The sequence below is a fragment of the Elaeis guineensis genome, chromosome 12 (genome assembly GCF_000442705.2).
Source record: "Elaeis guineensis isolate ETL-2024a chromosome 12, EG11, whole genome shotgun sequence".
In the NCBI taxonomy this organism is placed as follows: Eukaryota; Viridiplantae; Streptophyta; class Magnoliopsida; order Arecales; family Arecaceae; genus Elaeis; species Elaeis guineensis.
In genome coordinates, this window is record NC_026004.2 from 21,013,082 (window position 1) to 21,021,869 (window position 8,788).

The window sequence follows — 8,788 nt, forward strand, 5'->3', positions numbered from 1 at the left end:
TTAAAAATTTTTCTTCATTTTGATGCTTAAATTACTCAATTAAATTAATATCTATTTTTTTATAAATATATCTAATTTTATATTTTTTTTAAAATTACTTATTTTTTAAGAAAATTCAATAAATTTATGAAATCAAGGTTTTTAAGAAGATGTTAGCATCATAAATTATCAAAAATATCTACAATAAATATAAAAATATACCACTTATCACACTCTCCAACTTGAACTTTGCTCGTCCTCGAGTAAAAAAAGAATTTAGAATTAAGTACCATTTAACTTAAAGTTTCGAATTTCACCAAACAATTTTCAAAAGATCATTGATGTTCAGTAGAGTGTGATTAAGATATGTCATTGGGATATTAATACTAGTCAATATGAGAGTTAAACTAAGAACATTAAATTTTTTTTCTGAACTTTTTCAAATTATCGCTACCTTTATCTTTAATTTATTAACATTCATATGGACAAGTATATTGTTACTCTGTCCTTTATTTATTGATTGATTGATTTTTTTTTTGTACTGCTATTGAGTGTCTTAACCCCTTAAGCTTTCTGTTTGACCCATGTAGCGAGTTTTCAGTCAATGACTTCCAAACCAGATGGCTTTAGGGCACTAGATATAAAATACCCTTCGAACCTATTTACTCGAATCAAACAGGCTACGAGTTAAAACTAGCTTTACAACAAAGCTTCTTTGCCCTTCGTACTTTTTGATGTGAAACTCAATACTTGCTTAGGCAAAGAGGCCCGGTTACTCAGTATGAAGTACTTGAATTTTGTTTTTTAAATATATGAAGAAACGTATAGTTATCCTACATAAGCCCATAAAAAGTAAACTCTTCTTTGATGCTGGTAGAAAAATTTAAAAATACTCAAAGAAAACTATTTAAGTTCTAAACTTAACTCTTTATTGAGTTTTCTTAATACTTGATCCCTCAATATCTTACAAACTCTCTGATCTGTGTATCAATTTTCATTTAAAAATACTTGATTTAACTCGATTCTTAAGTATAATCAGATGCTTAAATACTAAATACTAACTTACTTGAGGACTTAACAAAATTTTTTTATTCTCCCTCCCTAATGGAGTAGGAAAAATGAAGGGTGCATGTAAAGAAAAAGAAAAAGAGAGATATCACCTGATCCATAAATCTTTTCAAAATTGATTCTCCCCCCAACTTAGCCAAGATTATTTTCAGATTCCTACAAAAAATATAAAGCAAGACTCGATTATCCTAAACAAAATATAAAAGAAAACAAAGGCAAAAGTAAAAATTAAAAACTTGAAAACTGGGTTGTCTCCCAAGAAGCGCTAAGTTTACCGTCTTCAGCCAGACCATGCTGATTCTCTCACCTATTCCATGTCGAATATTGAATTGACAAATTTTAATAATTTTGGATTATCTATCTTAAGAAGATGGTCTATAATAAATTTTAATATTTTGTTACCAATCTTCAAAAAGTATTTTTACATCTTCATTTTTAATTGTAGTAAGATAATTCACAAACTTATTCACAGACCTTTGTTTTTCAAGAATTTCTCTTATTTGTTCTTCTAAAATGCTCATGAATTGAGTTTTTGGATTAGGAGTTGAGTTCGATGCAATGGATACTGGAAGGGTGTCTTTTGATTTTAAACATGCATATTCAGATGTGATAAAGGGCAATTTCAATTCTGAAGGGGATGGTGATTCTAAAGAAGAAGAACCAATTTCTAAAGCTGAAGCAAACGAAACTTTTGGTGAATATATCTCAGGTAACTCATCTGCTATCTTCTCAGTATCAATTTTGAGCTCAGATTCTTCTATCGGATTAGTCTTAATACTAACATATTCTTTCAAATTTATATTTCGGCTAGCATCAGTACCAGCCTCACTCACCTGATCTTGGTATAAGTCCTTAAAAATTTTATCTCTTGTAAGCTCAGAGATTACTATATCAATTTCAAATTGAGGATTCTTAAGTGGGACATTGGATTGATGACTTGGTCCCGGTAGTTGGTGGATGGGTGGGTCATTTTTAAAATTCAGTATTAGTTCGTTTGGCAATTGATCTAGTTCTCTCCTCATGGTAGACTCAGTTAATTGATCTATTTGTACTTCTAACCTGATGAGAAATTGCTGTTGGATCATGATCATTTGTTAAAGTTGGCTAAATCTATCGTTGGCTAGATTAATCTGTTAAGGAGGTGGGTATAACGACTGATTGTAATAAGATGATTGAGTAGGCTGACTAGGCTGACCACTATTATAAGCATAGTTTTGATATTGGGGCATACTCTGAAAGTTTTGTAAAGGAAGAATTTGGGTCTGAGTCTGAGTCTGTTGGGATTTTCAAGAAAAATTAGGATGGTTCCTCTAATCTTGATTATATGCATTTAAGAATGGGTCATTAACAGGATTAGAGTACCTTGAGCAACTTGAACTTGTTCTTGAAAGAAAGGTGAAAACTATGCAGCCGTGGGATATTTGCTCACATGATGGGCCGGACTAGCACAGATAGAACAAATCTCCTGATAATTAGATGGTGGTGTGTATTATGCAGGAGATTATTGACCTAATGCTAGGAACTGATCAAATTTCTGGACAAGAAGGTCGACTTTATCTAATCTTTGGGCTATTAGGTTCAGATCGATCTTAGGACTAGAGTCTGTTTGCTTGATCTCAAAAATTTCTGTCCACTTTTGGTGAGGGATTGATCTTTCGTAAGAGGATAATGAAGCATGATTGATTGAATTTTCACTCAAAGTTTCAAACAAAGTGTAGGCTTCATCCTCACTTTTACTCATGAATGCATCCCCACAAGATGCATCTACCATCTGTCTGTATTGGTCACCTAAATCCTCATAAAAAACTTGAACAATTTGTCACTTAGATAGACCATGGTGTGGGCATTTTCTAAGAAGTTCCTTAAGTCTCTCCCATGATTCATGAATTTGTTCTCCTGGAAGCTGAGCAAATCCAGTGATGGCTCGCCTCATGGTGTTGATTCGATCTATAGGATAGAATTTCTTAAGAAACTCGTGCTACATTTCAGCCTAAGTTTGGATTGGTCTCCCTATTGTGCCAAGCCAGTACTTGACTTTATCTTTAAGTGAGAAGGAGAATAAGGTCAATCTAAGTGCATCATTAGTAAAATTTTAAATTTTCACCGTGGAACAAATTTCTAAGAACTCATCCAGATGCTTATAAGGATCTTCATTAGTATTCCCATAGAAAGACGGAAGCATCTGGATTGTGGTCGACTTGATCTCATAGTGGCTTGCAGGGATATCAGGTAAGTGGATACAAGTCGATGGGTTATAGGTGGAAGGAATAAAATATTTCTTTATCTGCCTAGATGGTTCTCTAGAATCTCCAGCCATCTGATTTTCAGATTTAATATGAATCAATCATTCAATCTCAAGATTGGGTTTAACTAGGTCAGGATAGAGAGATCTTCTACTTTGCATATACCAGTGCAAACCCTAATGTATGATTCAAGTTTTGTTTTTGTTTTATCTATTTTTTTTTTTAAGAAAAAAAGGAGAGAGAAGAAAGAAAGAGCCCTAGACCTAGATACGTAAGGTGGAAAGAATTAGTTATGGTTTAGTGTTAATTACAATCAAGTTAGCAAACAATTAAACCTAGACACCTATTGGTTTCTTAGACCTAACAGTTCGATGTAGAGTGGCTTAGTCTAGATACAAATTGGATTTGTTCTCACTTTCTTCAACTAGCCAGGTAAGAGGTGGGATCATGGGGGTCCTCCCGTTGCTTGTCTTAGACACCAATTGAATTGGCTAGGTAAGCTAATAGAACCAATTAAATAACCACAAATCCACTTAAGCTGCCTTTATAACCTCTTACCTTAGACACCAGTTTCAGGAGTGAGTCCGGACTTACTTTGCACTTGACTTGACCACAATACTCAGAACTAAACTCGATTAATACTAGGGGCCAATGTCTATTTGATTTTAGTTAGGCTAGGGCTAATGTGGGATGCTGGTTGGTTATTTTTGGGCCAAGAAAGGGTGATGAAATCTCCACCTTATCTTATTATAAGTGTTGCCCTTAAATTGATTTGAGATGAATATGCACAACCAATTTCAAACAAGGAGTTCTATGCAACTAAATTAGATGCATGAAACTAATAAAACTTAAAAGCTTACCTTGTCTCCAGCGATCATCAAAAATAAATCTACAATGATGAATGCTTTTAAAAATTAAGTTTCTACTCTTGTCATGTAATTTTTATTAGGTTTATGTGGATGAATTTTAGGTTAATTAAAAAAATAGTAATTAATACTAAAAAAATAGTTAAGGCTAGGGTTAGGATTGATCTCACCAACTTGGAAGCTTTCTATCTTCCTTTTTTTTTGAATTTTTGAATTTTTTTCTGCAAAAAGATAAAAAAAAGTTAGTAAATAATAGTCACAAGAAAATCAAAGAAATTAAACATTAAAATTGGTACCTTCTCCGACAACGGCGCCAAAAATTGATACGATCGTGATGCTGTCGTTAGGACATCGTGATTATCAATCAAATTTTAACTTCAATAAAAATTAAAAATATGTAGAAAGTAGTGAGTCGGATCGAATCCACAGAGAAGGTAGGATTTTGATTTGAAATATTTGATTTTATAAAAAAAAAATAAAAATTTGAAGAAAGTAATTTAAGTCGAAAAATAAAAATTAAAAGTGCAAAAAATAAATCGGATACTAAGACCTACTAACTAGATCCTAGTATCTACTTGTAATAAAAATAAATAATAAAAATTTAAAAAATATAAAAATAAATTGATACTAAGATCTATTAATTAGATCCTAGCATCTACGTGCAAAAAATAAAAGATAGGAATTTAAAGTACAGAAAAATAACTTTTGCATTAATTAAAATTAAAATTCAAGTACAAAGAATTAAAAAAAAAAATAAAATAAAATAAAAATAAAACTGTAACAAGGATCTGAAGTTGATCAGTCAAGTCTCGTTGAAAAGATGGTTGATGATCTCTTTGACTTTCGTCGTACTCCATAGATTGAACCGGCTTCTCTCCTTCTTTTTCTTGGGTCCCTAAAGCTATTTTATTTTTTTTTTCTATTTTTTTTTATCATTTTTTACTCAATTTTTTTGCTCTCCAAGCTTATTTCCGGACTCCCTATTTATAGATAAATTTTTTATAATTTTTTGATAGAAAAAAGAGTCTTAAAACCCTTAGAAATCGTATTAATCTCCTTAGGAATATTCCTGGCCGTCGGATCAGCTTCGGACTGTCCAGATCTGATCAAAAATCATAGTTTTAATCCTTATCAAAGTCGGATCGAATGTCAGTCGTTGGATCTGGATTCTGATGAAGTTCTGACCGTCGGATCGTGCAAAAAAATCCTATTCAAAGTCAGGAGCAATAACAACCATTGGATCACGTGATGGATTGCTTCTGGGCCGTCGGATCGCGCAAAAGAATCCTATTCAAAAATGGCAACGAGTTTGAACCATCGGATCTGGGTTGGATTAAATCTCAGCCGTTGGATCACACCCAAGATCTTTCTCTCGCTGTGAACCGCACCTGTGGACCGCGTAAAGTTTCCTGTGGACCGTGTCCTGGCTCTATGGACCGACCGATTGGTCCACCGTACATCGAAGACTATTTTTTTTATTTTTTAGGATACTTTGGCTCGATTTTTTCTTCCATTTTTTGTCTGAAAAATAAAAAAAATATGCATTAAATTTTTCAAAAATTTTAATTCATTTTGGTGCTTAAATTGCTCAATTAAATTAATATCTATTTTTTTATAAATATATCTAATTTCATATTTTTTTCAAAATTACTTATTTTATAAAAAAATTCAATAAATTCATAAAATTAAGGTTTTTAAGAAGATGTCAGCACCATAAATTATCAAAAATATCTACAATAAATGTAAAAATATACCACTTATCAGTTATTGATCTCTACCTGACTGTTGTCATTGGGGTCGGTACGAGGATCGCCCCAATGAGAAGAAAAACCCCAAAGAAGCGAAGAAGAAGAAAAAAAAATTGGTTCTTCCATCCATGAATGGACGATGGAAGATCAGTGATAAAGGAAAGACCTTTTTGAGGGTTGAAAAATTACCATCCTTGGGCCTTTGGATGAGGTCGGAGGACAAAGAAGGCTCGAAAAAGAGAAGGATGGGACATGGTCGATAATATCTGACACAGTAAAGCAAAGCTAATTATCAGTCGAACCGAGTTCGGTGCCAGCTGAGTCGGGCAAAGTCCGTAATAATCCAAAATATTTCGGACGGACTTTGAAATCAAAAATCGAAGACCCGTCCGAAGATCTTCGACGTAGAAGGCCACCTAGCCTGAAGGTGGGTTATTCACTTGACTATCGGCTCCAGGATGAAAAGTTGAAACTGCTCCGGAATACAAAATTGCTTCTAGAGTCATTCGACATTTGGTCCCGAAAGTGAAGAAGATTCCACATCTGGACTCGACTGGGATTCATCAGTCGGATTCTCCGACCAATTTTCCCAAGAAGGAGAAGCCTTAGCCATGAGAATTACTCTGAAGAAGACAAAAGACTTTAGAAGAAGGAAGAAAGGACTCGAAAGAAAGGCAAAGTCGATCTGAAAGCTGGGAGCAATAATCTTGAACGTTGGGGCAACAACTCGGTAGAGTTCCAGCACCACCAAAGACAGTGAAAAGTAAAAATTTGACTGAGAGCGACCCTATATATAGGATTCCTCAACGATCGAGATGAGAGCGGTCAAATCGAAGATCCACTAGATGACGACACATGACAACATCTGGACCGACTATTGATCGGATGGTTCGACACACCTGTTTCAGATTGAACCACGTCATCTCTATCCGCGTGAACAATTCTGACCCAATAACATCCGAACATGTGGAACAAATCTACTTGTCAGAATCATATCATTCAATGCCGAATCGATTTTTCGAAACGACGCCTGACACTGACGACTGATACCGAATCATCCGATCAGTGTAACTGACGACTGTACCTGTCAATACGATAAAATAGCTGATCATCCGTATCTCGGAGGAAACGACATCAAAATCGAAGCTCGACATGATAGAACTCTCTTCGTCTAACGTGATAAACCACGTGACAATATACACGTTGGATCACTTTAGACTTGAGAGTGGGAGGCAACTGTTGAGGTAAATTCATTGACCCCGACTTTGGTCTCCACGACTTCGACTCGACGATAGCTGACCGACCGAACGTATGACTCCGATTGATCGACTCCGACCCGAATATAGTCGATTGGTCGAATGCACAACTTTGATGGAGCATCAGCCAAACAGACGGCTCCGATTCTTCATCAATCGATTGAACAAATATCACTGATTTATGGCCGGTGACCTATGATACAGCAGAATCATCAACTGATGACCGTGCCCATTACCGACATACAATCAGCTAATCTGCTTAATATGCCATAACCGTCACGAATGGTTACTAGTCGCATATCACGGCATTATAATTGAAAAATTAATGACCCACTACGTGATTATGGTCCGATGATTTAGCATCATAAAATACGAGATCACGTTTGATGATTACAAAAATTTCGTCTATAAAAATGGATAAGAGAAATAGGACTGGTAAGTTATTTCTAATCAGAATTTTGCTATTTTGAATATTGATATCTACTGTTTATTAATTTTTTTTTTAATTTAAATATTGAAGAATCTCTATCAGATATAAATTTAATCAGTATAGACGTTGTGTTATAGATACTCATTTTTAATGATAGACGATAGGAAGTTGATTGCAATACATTTTAAAGGTCAACCGTCGGAATTTTCACTGTATTTACGAATAGACCCAGGCTCTAAACTGCAAGTAGTACAACCCAGGACCGTTCTAATAGCAGCCTGTACTCCAAGTCGAAGCCCGTGCATTTCTACCAACAAAATGGCTTAGTCCAACGGGCTTAACAACAACAGGATCAACCGTCGGAATTTTCACTGTATTTACGAATAGACCCAGGCTTTAAACTGCAAGTAGTACAACCCAGGACCATTCTAATAGCAGCCTGTACTCCAAGTCGAAGCCCGTGCATTTCTACCAAAAAATGGCTTAGTCCAACGGGCTTAACAACAACAGCAAAGCGCTGCCAAGACCATCCGTTGCCTAAAAATATATACATAATAATGTATGCGGATGATTTAACAATTCCCACGTGCATTGCACGTGATTAATTATTGATTATACTGTACAATCTAAACGCCAAATTAATTTGGACAGATAAATACTTGTTTTTTTTAAAAAAATTATAGACATATTCAACAAATTTTCGTAATTTATACTTACAATCAAAATAATTTTATTTTTTTCTATTAAATCCTCAAAATTAGATTTGGATTGCAATATATTCCAGCCATTAATCTCAGTAAAAATTGAGGAATATATGATTGTAATATGAGCAAAATTTAGATATAAAAATTTATCAATATCTTTAATAGTTATAGTAGAAGAAAAGTATTTTGATGTAAATGAAAATCTAAAAATATATTAGTTATTTCGCACTTAAGGATGATAAAGTTTGACCACGTTGCAACTAATTCATAATTTTAGAAATCTAATTAAAAAATTAAAATATTATTTATACACACGCGCGCACACATTTGCCTAAGTCGGTACCGAACCATCCGAACCTTCTCGAGCGCCCGCGAAAGAAGCGAACCGCACCTAGGCCCCGCGAGAAGGCTCTGGAATTGCCAGAACCCTCACCTCGACTCCAGTTTTCCCCCGATTTCCAGAACGCTCCCTCCTCACTATATAAACGAAAACC

The 8,788-nt window shown here is 34.6% G+C and overlaps 1 non-coding gene across 1 annotated transcript; it reads left to right on the forward strand.

Annotated features, from left to right (window-relative positions):
- Nucleotides 1-2,876: 2,876 nt before the first annotated feature.
- Nucleotides 2,877-2,983, forward strand: LOC140853020 (small nucleolar RNA R71). Its single transcript, XR_012136098.1, has one exon. It is a non-coding gene; the product is annotated as a small nucleolar RNA R71 (small nucleolar RNA).
- Nucleotides 2,984-8,788: the final 5,805 nt, after the last annotated feature.